Raw genomic sequence first — 20,681 nt, forward strand, 5'->3', positions numbered from 1 at the left:
AGAGCAAGAAAGAGGTCAAAGGCACAACTTCAGTTGGTAATGGAAAATTAAAACTCCCTGGAGAGCTGCTGGAATAGATATACAAAGAGAAAGAACCTGGGGCATGTGTCTACACTTCACAGCAGTGCAAATCAAGAAGGTTGAATTCATTGAGATGGAGTGTCTACCTTTTACCGTTTTGGTCCATTTTGTCCCCGTAAGCTATTGGATGGTGCTGCCCAAGTTTAGGGTAGGTCTTCATAATTCCCCTCAGTATGGTGACCATATACCAATGGTCTTTGGAAATAACCTTAAAAACACATCCATAAGCACGTTTTGCTAGGTATTAATGACCCCTTAAAGGCTCTACTTCCCAACACTATCACAATGCTAGCCAAATTACAATAGGAGTCCCAGAGGGCAAAACCACATTTAATCCAGTACAAATAAAACTTTTGGAACTAATATTCATACAGAGATGAAAGAGACAGAGCTGGATTGGATAGCAGAAGGAGTTGAGTTTCCTTGCAGTCCACTGATAGCCTCAGCTGACTAAAATGGCAATTCTAAAACTATGAAGAGTCTTGAAGCTGTCTCATAGTAGGCTAGGATCAAAATCTTTCATAATCATACACTTTTTATTATTAGATGTGGGCTACATCAATCATGGAACCATTCTTAAAAATCCTTGATGAAAAATGATTCTTCTCATGACACAATTTCAAAAATTCTATCTAAGTGGATCAATTTCTCAATTAACTTAAACACAGCACTGGCTGAGACTCTGTAGAAGGCAGTACAAATGTATCTCAGGAATAGAATACTGCTCTCATCAGGTGAATTCATCAGATTTTCCATGGATAAGAAGGCCCATTGTTTTACTGCTTGTTACCAACTGTTCTACCCAGGGAATAATGACATATCATTAACTTCATTTTGGCTTATGTTCATTGGAAATTTGCATATTCTATGGAAGTGGTAAGTATAACATCTCAATAAGTTAGAGCACATGTTGTTGGGCCCATGTATAGTTTCCATCCTTACATGATACTTCACACATGGCCAGCACCATGGAGGCTGAGGACATATTCTGGGCAGATGCTTGTCTATAGAAGTGGGTTCACTCTTACACGATGTGGTTGTTATGAAGTAAGCCTGCTTCCCTTCTACATGCACCTTCTTTTCCCTCTTGTGTTTTCTGTATATTCTGATGTGTTACAAAAGCCTCAGCTCATGTACGTACTTTATTTTGTTTTTTTTTCAGACCCTAAATCAATAAGCTATATGCAATTTTCTTTATGAATTACCTACTCTCAGGTTTTCTGTTATAGTAGCAAAAATTGAGTAAGATTTAAACATTTTCTATGCTAAATTTCATCACAGAGTATGTTTCTAAGGGAAACAACTCTGACTGCCTAACTTGTAGCAAAGATCTTGTATTAAAAAATAGGTGTGACAGAGTCCATCTTAAACATAATGATTTAAGAAGTTCAAGGCAATGTTTTCATCATAAAATATCTTATGAATATGTTTATAAATAAAGATACTTATAAAATTATTATGTTATCATGTAATTATACTTCTAGAGTAGTCAAGTGAGACTTTATGGGATAAATAGGTAGGCTATTTGACTAATTTTCAGATAAGTTTTTAAGTTAAAATATCAGCGATAGTGATGTTTCAATCTAGAATTGACAGTAATTAGTTATCACTAGATTTATGTCTGACAAGACAATTACAAAACCTGACACTTTCACAATGTTGAAAACACACAGGCTTTGATATTTTAAAGTATATTATTTGTGAGGGCTTTATTGGTAAAATGTAAATGTATTCCACACAATCCGAAATAGCTTAAAATCTATTACTTACAGTCTTTTCACTTGTATTTGGCCTACCACCCCTATATTTTGAATGCTGACTTTTCTACTAGTTAAAAAAAAATCTCTTTATCTGCCCAATGCTAGGATATGGAAAAGATTGACAGTATTGACTCCATTGTATTCTTTCAGCTGAAATAAGAATTTCTTGTCACTCATGTTCTATGTCTATCAGATTCTCTGAATAAAAATCTTCAATCTTTCTAGCAAAGTCTCTTTGATTTATTTTAGTTACTTGTGAGTAGTGACTAGAGTTTAAGTGTGATTTGGAGAGAGGGGAGGATCTGTAAGGTGCTGTCTCCTGTTGTACATAGCTACACATGGCAACACATGTGTCTAATGTGGTGTGTCACACATGTTGTATGACTGCTGACTGCTGAATGAGTCACTTCAGTTCTCAGTGTAACTCTCCTTCCTTGGGAGTTTTCATCATTTGCTATTGTAGTCAGAGCTTCTTTTCAGGACGCCAATGGTAAACAGTGAAAGTCCACATGGAAGGTGTACCTCTCCAATTTTCTGTGTGCATCACAGTGTCACACAGTTTCATGATGTAAGGGTGGACTAGGTAGCTTCTCACATTTGGTTTTGATTTTCAAGTGGGACAAAATGAAGATGAGCCATAGAAGTTTTTTTAAAAAATCACATTTTTAAGCCATAAAGAACAGTTGATATATGGAACCACAATGTTTAAGCTGGGCAAGGAAGGAAAGGGGGGAGGAGGGAAATAGAGTCTTTAAACGTGACAAGAGGGAAAGAGAAAACGTTCTCTTCTGCTCATGAACCAAGTGCTGAAGGTCTTAACAGAATAGAATATGCAAGTCTGTGAGACTATATGACTTCCAAATCCCTGGAGACACTCTTCGCAGGAGCCCTAGGGCATGAGAATACCCTGGCAGCAGAGACCCAAACTGCTGAAAGTCGTAGGAGTAAAAAGTGAGAGGTAGGCAGGAATAACTCCTTAACAAAGTCAACAAGTAAATATAAGATAACCAAGTCTGCCTTCCCTTGTAGCCCACCATTCCCTTGTGCTAGCCATCTATCCACAGAAACACTTTTCACCAGGGACCCCCAGAAATCACACTGGGCTGGGACACAGGTAGGCAACTTTCACTATGTGCCTGTCTCCATTCTGAATCATCAAGACTTACTCTTAGCTCTTTTCCAGGACTCCTCTTAGCCTTTTCTCCGAGTCCATCTCCATTCTTTGTGTCATCTGCATATCACCAGAAACACCGAAAACATGGGAGAGGGAATTTCAGGTCTACAAAGTAGAAGAAATGGATAGCTCAGTTAAAGAAATGTTAAATCTAAAAAAGTCTAGGCACAAAGCATCCAGGAAATTTGGCACATTGTGAAAAGACAAAATCTATGAATAATACGGATAGAAAAAGGAGAAGGAAAGGTCAAATACATAGAAAATATTTTTAACAAAATCATAGAAGAAAAATTCCACAACCTATAGAAGGTGATGCCTATCAAGTTACAAGAAGCATATGGAGGGTGAGTACCCTTCCTTGCCCCAGACCCCATCCCTGGGCACCAGCCACTCCAGGGAAGATCTGCCCAACTTGGCCCCAGGTTCTGGCCACCGGGCAGGTTCCCTGCTAGCCCCACCGGGAAGAATCCCCTTCTCCAAGACCCCTGGCAGACCCTGCAGTCTCCACGCCCTGCCCCCACGCCCATCCGCCTGAGCCCCAAGCCTCTTCCTGAGACTTAGAGGCCGGCCCCCAGCTCCCATCTTGCTCCGGACTTCCCTTTTGGAACACTGGTGAGTACCCTTCCTTGCCCCAGACCCCATCCCTGGGCACCAGTCACTCCAGGGAAGACCTGCCCAACTTGGCCCCAGGTTCTGGCCACCGGGCAGGTTCCCTGCTAGCCCCACCGGGAAGGATCCCCTTCTCCAAGACCCTTGGCAGACCCTGCAGTCTCCACGCCCTGCCCCCACGCCCATCCGCCTGAGCCCCAAGCCTCTTCCTGAGACTTAAAGGCCGGCCCCCAGCTCCCATCTTGCTCCGGACTTCCCTTTTGGAACACTGACTTCCCTTTTGGAACACTGGTCTGTCTGAACCAAGTGTGCGGATAAGGCCAAGAACGAACCACAAGGAGATGGGCAGACGTCAAGGCAGAAACATATACAACAAAATGAATAGCAATACAGCATCACCAGGCCCTAGCCCTCCTCCAACACCTAGACCTGAACATCAGAAATTGGAAGAAGCAGAAGAAAACAGCCTTATGAATGACATCATGAAGAAGCTAGAGGCTTGTGTAGAGGAAAAGACAAAAAAATGTGAAGAACGCTGTAAACAACTAGAGGAAAGGGCAAACAAATTAGAAGAAATCAATAAAGTCCTGGAAGAAAACAATAAAATACTGAGAGAAAATCAAGAAAAATCAATGAAACAAATGAAGGAAACAGTCCAAGACCTGAAAAGGGAAATAGAAAAAATGAAGAAGACACAAACAGAGGGAATGCTGGAAATAGAAAATCTGAGAAAACGATTGGGAACTTCAGATGCAAGTATAATCAACAGAATGCAAGAGATGGAAGAGAGGATCTCTAGCGTTGAAGATACAGTAGAAGAAATACATTCATCAGTCAAAGAAAACACTAAAGCCAACAAAGTCATGAACCAAAATGTCCAAGAAATTTGGGACACCATGAAAAGACCAAACCTAAGAATAATAGGGGTCGAAGAAGGAGAAGAATATCAACTCAAGGGCACAGAAAATATATTCAACAAGATCATAGAAGAAAACTTTCCCAACTTAAAGAAGGAAATGCCTATGAAGATACAAGAAGCTTATAGAACACCAAACAGACTAGACCCCCAAAAAAAGTCCCCTCGCCACATAATAGTTAAACAACTAAACGTACAGAATAAAGAAAGAATATTAAGAGCAGCAAAGGAAAAAGGCCAAGTGACATATAAAGGCAAACCCATCAGAATAACACCCGATTTCTCAATGGAGACTTTGAAAGCCAGAAGAACCTGGACAGATGTAATGCAGACACTAAGAGACCATGGATGTCAACCTAGACTAATATACCCAGCAAAACTTTCAATCACCATAGATGGAGTGAACAAGACATTCCATGACAAAGCCAGATTTAAACAATACTTATCCACAAACCCAGCCCTACAGAAAGCACTAGAAGGAAAATTCCAACCCAAGGAAGTCAGATACACCCTCGAAAACACAGGCAACAGATAAAGCCACAGCAGTAAACCCCATCGTATAGAAGTACACACACATCACCACCAAAAAACAACAGGAATGAACAATCACTGGTCATTAATTTCCCTCAATATCAATGGACTTAATTCACCTATAAAAAGACATAGGCTTACAGAATGGATACGAAAGCAGGACCCATCTTTCTGCTGCATACAAGAAACACATCTCAAATTCAAAGATAGACACTACCTAAAAATAAAAGGCTGGGAAAAGACTTTCCAATCAAACGGTCTTAAGAAACAAGCAGGTGTAGCCATCCTGATATCCAGCAAAATAGACTTCAAACTAAAATCAATCAAAAGAGATCAAGAAGGGCATTACATACTCATCACAGGAAAGATCCACCAAGATGAAGTCTCAATTCTGAATATTTATGCCCCAAACACAAGGGCACTCACATATGTAAAAGAAACATTACTAAAGCTTAAATCACATATAAAACCCCACACATTAATAGTGGGAGACCTCAACACCCCACTTTCACCACTGGACAGATCTCCCAAATTGAAACTTAACAGAGAAATAAAGGACTTAACTGATGTCATGACTCAAATGGACTTAATCGATATCTACAGAACATTCCATCCTAACAAAAAAGAATATACCTTCTTCTCAGCACCCCATGGAACCTTCTCTAAAATTGACCACATACTTGGCCACAAAACAAATCTAAACAGATACAAAACAATTGGAATAACCTCCTGTGTTCTATCAGACCACCATGGTCTAAAGTTGGATTTCAACAACAACAAAAACTACAGAAAACCTGCAATCTCATGGAAACTGAATAATACCCAACTGAATCACCAATGGGTTAAGGAAGAAATAAAGAAAGAAATTAAAGACTTCCTAGAGATCAATGAAAACGAAGACACCACATATCCAAATTTATGGAACACTATGAAAGCAGTACTAAGAGGGAAATTCATAGCACTAAATGCCCACATAAATAAGTTGGAGAAATCTCACACTAGAGACTTAACAGCATACCTGAAAGCTCTAGAACAAGAAGAAGCACAGTCTCCCAGGAAAAATAGACTCCAGGAAATTATCAAAGTGAGAGCTGAAATCAATAAAATAGAAACAAAGAGAACAATACAAAAAATTAATGAAACAAAGAGTTGGTTCTTTGAGAAAATCAACAAGATAGACAAGCCCTTATCCAAACTAACCAAAAGACAGAGAGAGAGCATCCAAATCAACAAAATCAGAAATGAAAAGGGGGACATAACAACAGACATTGAGGAAATCCAGAGAATCATCAGGTCATACTTCAAAAACCTCTATTCGACAAAACTGGAAAACCTAAAAGAAATGGATAACTTTCTGGATAGGTACCACATACCTAAGTTAAATCAAGACCAGATAAACTATTTAAATAGTCCAATAACCCCTAACGAAATAGAAACAGTCATTAAAAGTCTCCCAACCAAAAAAAGCCCAGGACCAGATGGTTTCAGCGCAGAATTCTACCAGATCTTCAAAGAAGAGTTAATACCAATACTCTCTAAATTGTTCCACACAATAGAAACAGAAGGAACATTACCAAACTCCTTCTACGAGGCTACAATTACCCTAATTCCTAAACCAAACAAGGATACAACAAAGAAAGAGAACTACAGACCGATCTCCCTCATGAACATTGATGCAAAAATACTCAATAAAATACTGGCAAACAGACTCCAAGAACACATCAAAACAATTATCCACCATGATCAAGTAGGATTCATTCCAGGGATGCAAGGGTGGTTCAACATACGAAAGTCCGTCAATGTAATACACCATATAAACAAACTCAAAGAAAAAAACCATATGATCATCTCACTGGATGCAGAAAAGGCATTTGACAAAATCCAACACCCCTTCATGATAAAGGTATTGGAGCGATCAGGAATACAGGGAACATACCTAAACATAATAAAGGCAATTTACAGCAAGCCAACAGCCAACATCAAATTAAATGGAGAGAAACTCAAAGCAATTCCACTAAAATCAGGAACGAGGCAAGGCTGTCCACTCTCCCCAATATAGTACTTGAAGTTCTAGCCAGAGCAATAAGACAACATAAGGAGATTAAGGGGATACAAATTGGAAAGGAAGAAGTCAAGCTTTCCCTATTTGCAGATGACATGATAGTATACTTGAGCGACCCCAAAGATTCCACCAAGGAACTGATACAGCTTATAAACACCTTCAGCAACATAGCAGGATACAAGATCAACTCAAAAAAATCAGTAGCCCTCCTATATACAATGGACAAAGAAGCGGAGAAGGAAATCAGAGATACATCACCCTTTACTATAGCCACAAATGACATAAAATACCTTGGGGTAACACTAACCAAGCAAGTGAAGGACCTATATGACAAGAACTTTAAGTCCCTGAAAAAAGAAATTGAAGAAGATGTCAGAAAATGGAAAGATCTCCCATGCTCATGGATAGGCAGGACTAACATAGTAAAAATGGCAATCTTACCAAAAGCAATCTACAGATTCAATGCAATCCCCATCAAAATACCAACACAATTCTTCACAGACCTGGAAAAAATAATACTCAACTTCATATGGAAAAACAAAAAACCCAGGATAGCCAAAGGAATCCTGTACAATAACACAACTTCTGGAGGCATCACGATCCCTGACTTCAAGCTCAACTACAGAGCTACAGTAATAAAAACAGCTTGGTACTGGCATAAAAACCGACATGTGGACCAATGGAATCGAATCGAAGACCCTGACATTAATCCGCACACCTATGAACATATAATTTTTGACAAAGAAGCCAAAAGTGCACAATGGAAAAAAGAAAGCATCTTCAACAAATGGTGCTGGCAAAACTGGATATCAACATGTAGAAGGCTGCAAATAGATCCATATCTATCACCGTGCACAAAACTTAAGTCCAAGTGGATCAAGAACCTCAACATAAATCCAGCTACTCTGAACCTGCTAGAAGAGAAAGTAGGAAGTAGTCTTGAACGCATTGGCATAGGAGATCACTTCCTAAATAGAACACCAGTAGCACAGACTCTGAGAGAAACAATCAATCAATGGGACCTCTTGAAACTGAGAAGCTTTTGTAGAGCAAAGGATACGGTCAACAAGGCAAAGCGACAGCCTACAGAATGGGAAAAGATCTTCACCAACCCCACATCTGACAGAGGACTGATATCCAGAATATATAAGGAATTCAAGAAATTAGACATCAAAATGCCCAATAGTCCTATTAAGAAATGGGCTATAGAACTAAACAGAGAATTCTCAACAGAGGAAACTCAAATGGCCGAAAGACATTTAAGGAACTGCTCAACATCCCTAATCATCAGGGAAATGCAAATCAAAACAACTCTGAGATACCACCTTACGCCTGTCAGAATGGCTAAGATCAAAAACACTGAAGACACCTTATGCTGGAGAGGATGTGGAGCTAGGGGAACTCTCCTCCACTGCTGGTGGGAATGCAAGCTTGTACAACCACTTTGGAAATCAATATGGAGCTTTCTTAGAAAATTGGGAATCAATCTCCCCCAAGATCCAGCTATACCACTCTTGGGCATATACCCAAGAAATGCTCAACCACACCATAAGAGCACTTGTTCAGCTATGTTCATATCAGCCTTGTTTGTAATAGCCAGAACATGGAAACAATCCAGATGCCCTTCAACTGAAGAATGGATAAACAAAATGTGGTACATATACACAATGGAATACTATTCAGCAGAGAAAAACAATGGCATCATGAGGTTTGCAGACAAATGGATGGATCTAGAAAAAAATCATCCTGAGTGAGGTAACCCAGACTCAGAAAGACAAACATGGTATGTACTCACTCATAGCAGGATACTAGACATGAAACAAGGATGACTTGTCTGCTACTCACATCACCAGGGAGGCTACCTGGAAAACAGGACCCTAAGAAAGACACAGGGATCACCCAATGACAGAGAAATGGAATGAGATCTACATGAACAGCCTGGACATGAGTGGGGGTTTTTGAAGGAGCTGAAGACTGATATAATTGGAGTGGACTTTGGCCATAGCACTGAGCAGGACACCATCTTTTTTGGTAACTATAACCAAGAAGAAGGTTTGAGAACATAGACTGGAAGAAGTCAAAGGACATCTAGGTTGTACAACCTTGCATTCCCAAAAGCAGTGGAGGAGAGTTCCCCTAGAATTGGAGACCATGGTAAATGAAGACCACATGAGAATGGGAAGAAGCAAAGTGCTAGAGAGGCCCACAGAAATCCACAAAGATACCCACACAACAGACTGCTGGCAATGGTCGAGAGACAGCCCGAACTGACCTACTCTGGTGATGGATGGCCAAACACCCTAATTATCGTGCTAGAAACCCCATCCAATGACTGAGGGAACTGGATGCAGAGATCCATGGCAAGGCCCCGGGTGGAGCTCCAGGAGTCCAATTAGTGAGAAAGAGGAGGGTTTATATGAGCAAGAATTGTTGAGATCAAGGTTGGATAAAGCACAGGGACAAATAGCCAAACGAATGGAAACACATGAACTATGAACCAATTGCTGAGGGACCCCCAACTGGATCAGGCCCTCTGAATGGGTGAGATAGTCGATTGGCTTGATCTGTTTGGGAGGCATCCAGGCACTGGGGCCGGGTCCTGTGCTCATTGCATGAGTTGGCTGTTTGAAACCTGGGCCTTATACAGGGTCACTTGGCTCGGCCTGGGAGGAGGGGACTGAACCTGCCTGGACTGAGTCTACCAGGTTGATCTTAGTCCACGGGGGAGGCTTTGCCCTGGAGGAGGTGGGAATAGGGAGTAGGCTGGGGGAAAGTGGAGGGGGGTGGGAGGGGGGAGAACAAAGGAATCCGTGGCTCATATGTAGAACTGAATTGTATTGTCAAATAAAATTTAATATATATATATTTTGTAGAAAAAAAAAAGAAGCATATGGAATACTTCATTCTGAAGAGGTTAACCACAGCTAATACAAAAGGAATAAATAATTATAGACAGTAAATCCCACATGATAACAACAACAACAAATTTTGCACCATAACATAACAACAAATCCCAGGGCCCTATAAACACTGATTATTGATAACTCCCCACATCAATAGTATCAATTCCCCCAATAAAAAGACACAGACTAACTGAACTAGAAAACAAGATCCATCCTTCTGCTGCAAGAAACACACCTTAACAGTGAAATGGACATCACCTCAGGATAAAAGGACAGGAAAAGGTATTTCAAACACAGGAACCCAAGAAGGAAGCAAATGTAGTTATTTAAATATCTGAAAAAATAGATTTGAAACCAAAACTAATGATAAGAGACAGAGAAGAACAGTATATACTCATCAAAGGAAAAACCCACTAAGATGATATTGCAATTTTTTTTTATTAAAAAACTCCACATCTGGGCTGGATAGATGGCTCAGAGGTTAAAAACACTGGCTGTTCTTCCAGAGGTCCTGAGTTCAATTCCCAGCACCCACATGGTGGCTCACAACCATCTGTAATGAGATCTGGCTCCCTCTTCTGGCCTGCAGGGATATGTGCAGACAGAACATTGTATACATAATAAATAAATAAATCTTTAAAAAAAAAACTCCACATCTGACAGAGGACTGATATCCAGAATATATAAGGAACTCAAGAAATTAAACATCAAAATGCCCAACAGTCCAATTAAGAAACGGGCTATAGAACTAAACAGAGAATTCTCAACAGAGGAAACTCAAATGGCTGAAAGACATTTAAGGAATTGCTCAACACCCCTAATTATCAGGGAAATGCAAATCAAAACAACTCTGAGATACCACCTTACACCTGTCAGAATGGCTAAGATCAAAAACACTGAAGACATCTTATGCTGGAGAGGATGTGGAGCTAGGGGAACTCTCCTCCACTGCTGGTGGTAATACAAGCTTGTACAACCACTTTGGAAATCAATATGGTGCTTTCTTAGAAAACTGGGAATCAATCTCCCCCAAGACCCAGCTGTACCACTCTTGAGCATATACCCAAGGAATGCTCAATCATATCACAAGGGCACTTGTTCAGCTATGTTCATATCAGCATTGTTTGTAATAGCCAGAACCTGGAAACAACCTAGATGCCCTTCAGCTGAAGAATGGATAAACAAAATGTGGTACATATACACAATGGAATACTACTCAGCAGGAAAAAACAATGACATCATGAGGTTTGCAGGCAAATGGATGGATCTAGAAAAAATCATCCTGAGTGAGGTAACCCAGACTCAGAAAGACAAACATGGTATGTACTCACTCATAGGAGGATACTAGATGTGGAACAAGGATGACTGGACTGCTACTCACATCACCAGGGAGGCTACCTGGAAAACAGGACCCCAAGAAAGACACAGGAATTACCCAATGATGGAGAAATGGATGAGATCTACATGAACAACCTGGACATAAGTGGGGGTAATGAAGGGCAAGGGTCGAGGGAAAGAGAGCTTGGGGGAGCGAGAGATCCCAGCTGGATCAACAACAGAGAGGGAGAACAAGGAAGAGGAGACCATAGTAAATGAAGACCACATGAGAATAGGAAGAAGCAAAGTGCTAGAGAGGCCCACAGAAATCCACAAAGATACCCCCACAACAGACTGCTGGCAATGGTCAAGAGACAGCCCGAGCTGACCTACTCTGGTGATAGGCTGGCCAAACACCCTAATTGTCGTGCTAGAAACCCCATCCAATGACTGAGGGAACTGGATGCAGAGATCCACGGCTAGGCCCCGGGTGGAGCTCTGGGAGTCCAAGTGGTGAGAAAGAGGAGGTTTTATATGAGTGAGAATTGTTGAGACCAAGGTTGGATAAAGCACAGGAACAAATAGCCAAACGAATGGAAACACATGAACTATGAACCAATGGCTGAGGGGCCCCCAACTGGATCAGGTCCTCTGAATAGGTGAGACAGTTGATTGGCTTGATCTGTTTGGGAGGCATCCAGGCAGTGGGACTGGGTCCTGTGCTCAGTGCATGAGTTGGCTGTTTGAAACCTGGGGCTTATGCAGGGACGCTTGGGTCAGCCTGGGAGGAGGGGACTGGACCTGCCTGGACTGAGTCTACCAGGTTGATCTCAATCCTCAGGGGAGGCTTTGCACTGGAGGAGGTAGGAATGGGGGGGTGGGCTGGGGGCACGGGGAAGGTGGCAGGAGGGGGGAGAACAAGGGAATCCGTGGTTGATATGTAGAATTAAATTATATTGTAAAATAAAATTTTAAAAAAGATATAAGAACTAGATAGCAAGAAGCCTGCCCTGGCCATAAAGTTTATATGTAATATTAAAAAAAAGAGAAAAATTTTTCATTCATTTTACACACCAATCAAAGATCCCCCTCTTCTTTCCTCCTGCCCCCTCAGCCTCCCCCTCCCAACCCACCCCCCACTCCCACCCACAAGAAGGCAAGGCCTCCCAAGGGGAAGCACATTCAGTAGAGGCAAGTCCAAGCCCTTCCCCCTGCCTCAAGGCTGCACAAGGTATCCCATCATAGGTAGTGGGCTCCACAAAGCCTGCTCATGCACCAGAGATGGATTCTGATCTTACTGCCAGGAGGCCTTTCAAGCAGATCAGCTACACAACTGTCTGGCAATGCAGAGGGCCTAGTTCAGTTCCATGCAGGCTTCACAGCCATTGATCCAACTTTCATGAGTTCCCACTAGTTTGGTTTGTCGTCTCTGCAGGTTTCTCCATCATGATCCTGATGCACTTGCTCATAGAATCCGTCCTCTCTCTGTCTCTCCTACTGGACTCCTGGAGCTCTGTCTAGTGATTGGCTGTGGATCTCTGCATCTGCTTCCATCAGTCATTGGAGAAAACATATCAGACCAGTGAATACCCTAACTGTCATCACAGAATTTTTCTCCAATGACTGATGGAAGCAGATATTGCAATTCTAAACACTTATGCACCAAATACAAGGGCACCCAAATTCACAAAAGAAGCACTATCATAGGTAAAATCACATATTGACCCTCACACAGTGATAGTCGGTGGTTTCTACATCCCACTCTCACCAATAGACTGGTCATCTAGACAAAACCAGAGAAATTCTGGAGTTGGGTGACATCATAAATCAAATGGATTGAAAAAACATCTACAGAACATTCCACTTAATCACTTATGGAACTTTCTCCAAAATTAACCACATATTGAGACCAAAAGAAGTCTTAACAAATGTAAGAACAATGAAATAACGCCCTGCATCCTACAGGACCACCATGAGTTAAAGCTGGATGTCAACAACAACAGAAACAATAGAAAGCACACACACTCGTGGAAACTGAACAACTCACAACTGAATAAAAGAGAGTCAAAACGTAAATCTAGAAATTAAAACTTTCTAGAATAGAGTGAAAATATAAACACAACATATCCAAACTTATAGATGTCAAGTTCATAGCACTAAATTCTTAAATAAAAAAAACTGGAGAGATTTCATATTAATATCTTACACATGAAAGTTCTAGAACATTAAGAAGAAATAATACCCAAATATAGTAAACAGTAAAAAAGAATCAAACTCAGGGCTGAAATCAATGAAATAGAAACAAAAAATTACAAAGAACCAATGAAATGAAGAGTTGGTTCTTTGAGAAAATCAACAAGATTAACAAACCCTTAGCCAAATTAACCAAAAGACACTGAGGGAAGTTTCAAATTAATAAAATTAGAGATGAGAGGGGGACATTACAATGGACAACAAGAAAGTTAAGAGAGTCATAGGATATTCTTTAAAAATCAGCACTCCATCAAACTAGAAAACTAAAAGAAATAGATGGATTTCATGATATACAAGCCTACCAAAGGTAAATCAAAATCAAATAAGCAATTTAAATAACCTGTAGCCCATGAAATAGAAGAATTAATTTAAACTCTCAATCCCATCACCCATAAAACCCCAGAACCAGATGGATTCAATGCAGAAATCTACCAGATCTTCAAAAAAGAATTAATGCCAATATTGCTCAAATTATTCCATAAAATAGAAACTGAAGAAATATTTCTAAATTCTCTTTAGGAAGTCACTATTACCCTGATACCACAAAATAATAGAGTAAACAATGCCCCAACTAGACTATCTTTTTTTAAAAGATTTATTTATTCATATATTTTTATGTATACACCAGAAGAAGGAATCTGATCCTATTACAGATGGTTGTGAGCCACAATGAGGTTTTTGGGAATTGAACTCAAGACCTCTGGAAGATCAGTCCAGTGCTCTTAACCACTGAGCCATCTATCCAGCCCCAACTAGACTATCTTATGTCACCAAGTAAAACCTCTAGTGCCAAGAATGAGTAAGTTCTTGTTGAGTCATTAGCCAAAGGGACCCCATGGAAACAAACAAATATCATCACAGGTTATTACCAAGGCTATTTGGGTGTTCTCCACAACCTAATAGAAGGTCATATTTCTGAGGACATCACTTATGTATGTCATTGAAATAGAGAAGTTGAGTTTGTGCCTAACTTGAAGTTCTATTTCTATTGACTGGTACTCATGGTACTGGAAGGTACTCTGTACATTACTGAAGGGGGAAGATAATCATTAATATCACCCAACTACAAACCCTGTAACCTACTATAGTGATCTGTCTGCAAGATATGCTGGTTCAAACATGGCACAAATGGTATGGGGGTAACTAGCCACTTTTTTTTTATTTAAGGCCCGTTCTATGCGATAAAACCTAACACTACTAAAGTGACTGAGAACCTGAGACTCAATAGGTCATGGGCTTGAGGTAAAACCTAACACTATTATTCTGCTAAGTGAACATAGCAATAAAACGATTCCTAATGACATACTGCTATGCCCATAGATTGGTGCCTCGCTCACTCACATTAGGGAAGCTTCTTCTTGCAGTAGCTGGTAATTAACACAGAGACACACAACTGGGCAATGTCCAGAGACTTTGGAGCACTCAGTTCTAAATAGGGTGTCTTTATCAAAAGCCTCCCTTCAAGGGTCAGGGAATAGGAGGCCAAAAGATGCTAAGAGTCAGAGGTAATGAATGACTCTGAGGATATGATGTCTTCCAGACACAACGGGACTGATGCACATATGAACTCACAAAGACTGTGTCAGAATGCACACAACCTGCATAGGTCCAAGCCAGAAGGGATCACTGAGCTGAGAAGCAGAAGTGGACATGGGGGTCCCACCGCTAAATAAGAAGCTATCTGCAATTAATACTCGCTGGCAAAGAGAAAATCAGTTGTCTTCAGTGGAGTCTCACTGGGTATATCATCCAGAGCAGGCTCCATTCACAAGAGTAGTTGACCAACACAAATTATCTTAATGGTATTTGGAGGACTTTTTGTTTCATTTGGCTTCGTTTTATCATTTTTCTTATGGGGCCTTTTGTTTGCTTATTTTGGTTTTCATTTGTGTTTGTTAATTTTTTTTCTTGTTTTCTTTCTTTCCTTTTTTTAAGGAAAGGGAAAAAGCTCATAAATTTTGGTGTGCGTGGAGGTGGGAAGGACCTGAGAGGAACTGGGGAAGGGGAAACATTAACAGAGTATATTGTATGAAAAGTATTTTTTCAATGAGAAAGACTCAGGTAACTGAAGGCAAGATTTAACTGAATCTTAAGTAAAAAGAAAAAAAAACAGTGAAGCATTTCTTCCATGTTTATATGTGTATGGCTATAGTTATGAGTGTGTAGATTTCTGAGAATAACAGTGGACCTTTGAAAGAACTGAAAGAGATGTTTTTCACTATACAAATGATAACATTTCTATTTAGGAACTAGGCAGGAAACAGGGTTTAATGGCTGTATAACTTGAGTGTTATTTGCTATAAAACATTAAGATATTGAAAGAAAAAAGTCTCAATTTTCTGCAACCTGTTTAGCTCTTAAAAAGAAGTCTTATGGGAATTTGGCAATTTGCATCTGAACACTGCTCAGCAGAAACAGACCTTTAGCCAATGGGTTAAGTAGACTGACTATTGGCAAGCCACACTGTCTTAATCCATCAGCTGGTGCCGGATCTAACTTCATTGTTTTGGTTCCACGTTTATTAAACAACATTCTGTTTATTATTTCTTTCAGTGTGTGCCTACAAGAAAACAATGTGTTCCTAATATGGACTTCATGTATGTTCATCTCTCCAACAATTATTTCCAATCCTAATTAAAGACAGATTCTGGCTTGTTTATTTATCTACACCAGGACTTTGTGTAATGTAAACTTGTTCTTGTGAAGTGGATTTATTACTGGAATGCTGACAAAATCGGGTATTAAGCATGTAAAACTGCACGCCAATTTGTAGGGCATAGTAAACTCACAGTGGTATAGAATACTATTATGTGAGTCCCCCTGGGAAGCAGTCAGCCTTTCTTCTGGCAAAGTCCTCTGTGATTACTGTGTACCTTGTCTGTACTTGGAACTTGCCTTCCTGTGATGCCTTTTCTGGACCCTGCATCACTTCTGGGTCTCACTTTATGGGTCTCATAATCTGCTGGGCTAACAGAGAAGCTTCACCACTCAATAGTAAGTTTTCCAAAAGTCACTTTAGGTTTCTTCTTATTGAAAAGCTTATGAGTGATCGGTGTCTTTCTTTGGCCTCTCCCAGGCAGATATTGTTGCTTCATGCTTTTACTTCAGAAGAGAGGGATTTAGTGATGTCCTATTCACATTCGGAATTCCAAGGCTTTCTGAGGAAGTACCGGTCCCTTCATGTAAGTGACTCTAATAGTCTACTGTTGTGCAGAGTGAAATTATCTTCCGCAAAGGTTAGGGTTTTTAATGTTAGTGAAAATAGAGATTCCATCATTGGTCTGTGCTCAGTGATAACTTCTCATTGACAGCAGTGGGAGCTGATGTTCCTTCCAAAAGAATAACTTGTGTTAGTGTGAGATAGGTTAGAGAAGTTTGTCACCCAAGTTAGGATGTGTGTCGGCATGAACCAACACTGCCATGAGTAATCTGATATATAATCACCCTATGCATACGTGTGCAAAGCAGCATTGTTTACTAGCCATCATCACCCAGGATGGTGTGAGCTTTATTTTAACACATCAATAAAAGGTGTTCAGAGCATCATTTACATATTAAGATTTTTTTAAAATCTATAATATGAGAAGTTTGTACCTAAAAGCATTAAATAGAATTTTTTCTAGCTTTAAAGAGAATTATTCTAAGCAATGGAATAGACAGGAACTAGTTTATTCATAACAAAGGCTCTCAAAGATTATGCAAGACATCTGGCACATTTTCTTTAGAGATACGGCAGAAACTGCACTGGAAATGTGATACTCTGGGAAAGGGGCTATTTTTCAGTTACTGTGTATACATTGTGATTCCAGGTAAAAGAGTGCTGTAATAAACACTTCTATAATAACATATCACAAGTATATTCCATATAACTTTTCATTTGAAAATTGCATTTTAAGTAATTCCATAGAATTTCATTAGGAGATTCATAATTAAATGAGGTATTTCCTTATTATGTTATCTTGAGAATATTTCCTGACCATTAGTTTTTGTTAATAGTACATCAATAGTTAGGCATTTCTTGTTAAGAAGTCCTCATAATTTATTTATAAATGTGTAAATCATAAAATAAAACAAACACTTCAAACTCTTAATGTTCACTGTAAAAAATATTTGCCACAGCTCCTAGTAATCTGTGCTATTGTTAGTTATATGTAGAAATAAAGTTCTTCAAATTTCTTCAGTGCCCATTGACAACAAGAGAGAGAGAGACTGAAAAAAATATCTTAAATTCTCCACCACTAGGGAATGCTAGGAGCATTTGAGACTGCAGGATTGGTCTTGGAGGTCATTTTGTCCCAGCAAATAGTGCCTCCTCTGTGGCCAACATAGAAATCTTACAGAAAACGATTGTCTTCCTTGTGTATTAATTATCTTGCACTAGGTCTCTCAGAGATAAGCTGCTGTTACTTCAAATCTATTTTATCAAAGTAACATTCTTTAAACAACAGACTTCTTTGTTTAAATTATCGTCTATATAAATATTCAAGATGTACTAGATATGTAGTATTTCCTATATTACACAGCTTATTGTTTTCTTTGAAATATGATCTAATTTATGTCCCAAAACCTTGCCAGAAGTGTGAATCTCAGTCAACATAGTTAAATGCACCTACTAATCTTTAAAACATTGTGTTTATTGTACTGATTAGGGAACAAATCTGCTCTCTGTTTGGAGGCAGATATCATCACTGTCTTCCACAGCTATGTAAATATCAGTAGAAGACTGATTAAAGCTAAAGCTGACATAAACACATTGAAATATAAAAGACTAGTAGAGAAATGTCTCAGTGATCAAGGTTTGTTATAAATATATATCATATGTCATAATGAAATTTAATAGTTGGTACAATCAATATATGCTAATAAAAATACACACCGGGCTCTATTTGGGGCCTCTCTTCTGGGACACTGATTGATTTATCCCTGATAGCACATTCCTCTCATGGAGACTAGCTATTAGGCTTAAATAACAGAGGAGTAGAATGAAAATTAAAAGTAAACAGGAGCTAATGGCAGATAATGGCTACTTGAGAAATGAAAATCAGTTTTCTTCAGAGATGCAGCCTCTGGTAGCTTGCCAATGCTGAAGTAGATCTCCCTAAAACTATGGTGTAGTGGCAGCACTAAATGGATTTAGTGTATTTAAAAGAGAGTACATGAAGTTAAAACAGAGATCTGAGGAGATATGGCAAGAGCTATAAATGAAAGAAGTGGTGGATTTGATGAAAACACATTATATACATGTATGAAATTCTCAAGAAATTTTAAAAAAATACTTCAAAAACCCCAAAGAACAAAGTATAAGGAACACAGTATACTTTATAATAAAAAAGAACAAAAGAAAAATATGTAATTATAAAATATAATCACAACACTAGTCTGATTATTTAAACAAATAGACTTAACTTATCCATTGAAAGTAGCTGAGCACTGAATCACAAAGGTAGGCTCGGTACCTTTCTTAGGACAAAACAAAACTGAGTTGTGACAAGGACCCGTGAGTAGTCATATGCTCCTCAGTGAGAAGACATGCACTGTCAGTACAAAACAGACTCAGCAATCAAGCAGTTAAAACATCACGAAAACAAACAAGCCAACTGAAAATGGTGTATAGGACTAAACAGAGGATTCTCAGAAGATGAAACATTTAAAACTGTTTGACATCTTTAGCTCTCATGGAAATGAAACGAAAACTACTTTGAGATTTCATCTTACTCTATTCAGAAGAGCCAAGATGAATAAAACAAGTGACAGTAGATGCTTTCAAGTCTATGAGGAAAGGGCATCACTGACTCATTGCTGGTGGGAATGCAAACTGACATAGCTACTTTGGAAATCAGTGTGTAAGTTCCCCAGAAAGCTGAAAATCTACTTGAAGGGCCAGCTATACCAATCTTGGGCACATACCCAAAGACCCTTCATCGTAATATGGAGGTTCTTGTTCATCTTGTTTGTTGCTGCTCTATTTCCAACAGTCAGAAATTGGAAACAGCCTGTATGTCCATCGACTGGTGACTGGTACCGAAAGTGTGGTACATGTACACAATGTAGTATCATTCGACTCTTAAGAAAAATTAAATCATAAGGTTTGCTGTTAACTGGATGGACATAGAAAAAGTCATCCTGAGTGAAGTAACCCAGAAAGACAAACATTGCATGTTTCCTCTTATATGTGGGTGCCACCCTTTATGCTTTCCGTTTGTGTGTTTCTTTTAGAATACCCAAAGTGGCTAGGCAACTAGTAAGAAAATGGGATGGGAGTAAAAAAAAAAAAAAAGGAAATCTTCCAAGGAAGAGAGATGTAGAATAGTGTTATAAAGAGATAAAGGGGAAATTTAGTTAGCAGGAATAAACGGGTAGGGAGATGGGAGGGGAGGGTAGAGGAGGGAGTCTGGGGGAGGGATAACTAACACTGAAGGACAGTTGAAAAGTCATATGGAAACCTACTATTTAGAAGCTTCATAAAAATATGAAATTTAAAAGAGTTACAATATAACGTGGGAGAAAATGCCCCACATAGACATCATATGCTACCAAATAAATCCCCCAGTACCAGGAATGAGTTACATACTTTTGAGAGATTGGCCAAAGGGGTGTCATAGACTCTCCCAACTATTATAAGATATTGCAATTGCTATTGGTTACTCTACATAGCCTGGTGGTAAGACCCTATTTCTGAAGACATCATATACTTATGTTATCAAACATGGAGACATTGTAGAAACTTCACTCCCACTGACTAGTGTTCATAGTGCTGGAAGGTGCTTTACATGCAACCAAAGGAAAATAGCAATCTTCAATATCACCCAACTACAACCCCTGCAAGCTACAGTAGCAATCTACCTACAAGATATACCCATGGTGCAATAATGACACAAATGTTTGGCGATAACCAGCCACTTTTTAAAATTGTATGTAAGGTATGCTACAATTGTATATAAGGTATGCTGCAACTGTATATAAGGTATGTTGCAATTGTATATAAGGTATGTTGCAATTGTATATAAGGTATGCTGCAATGTATATAAGGTATGCTGCAACTGTATATAAGGCATGCTGCAATTGTATATAAAGT

This window comes from Peromyscus californicus, unplaced genomic scaffold (assembly GCF_007827085.1).
Source record: "Peromyscus californicus insignis strain IS unplaced genomic scaffold, ASM782708v3 Scaffold_7__1_contigs__length_154581171, whole genome shotgun sequence".
Taxonomy (NCBI): Eukaryota; Metazoa; Chordata; class Mammalia; order Rodentia; family Cricetidae; genus Peromyscus; species Peromyscus californicus.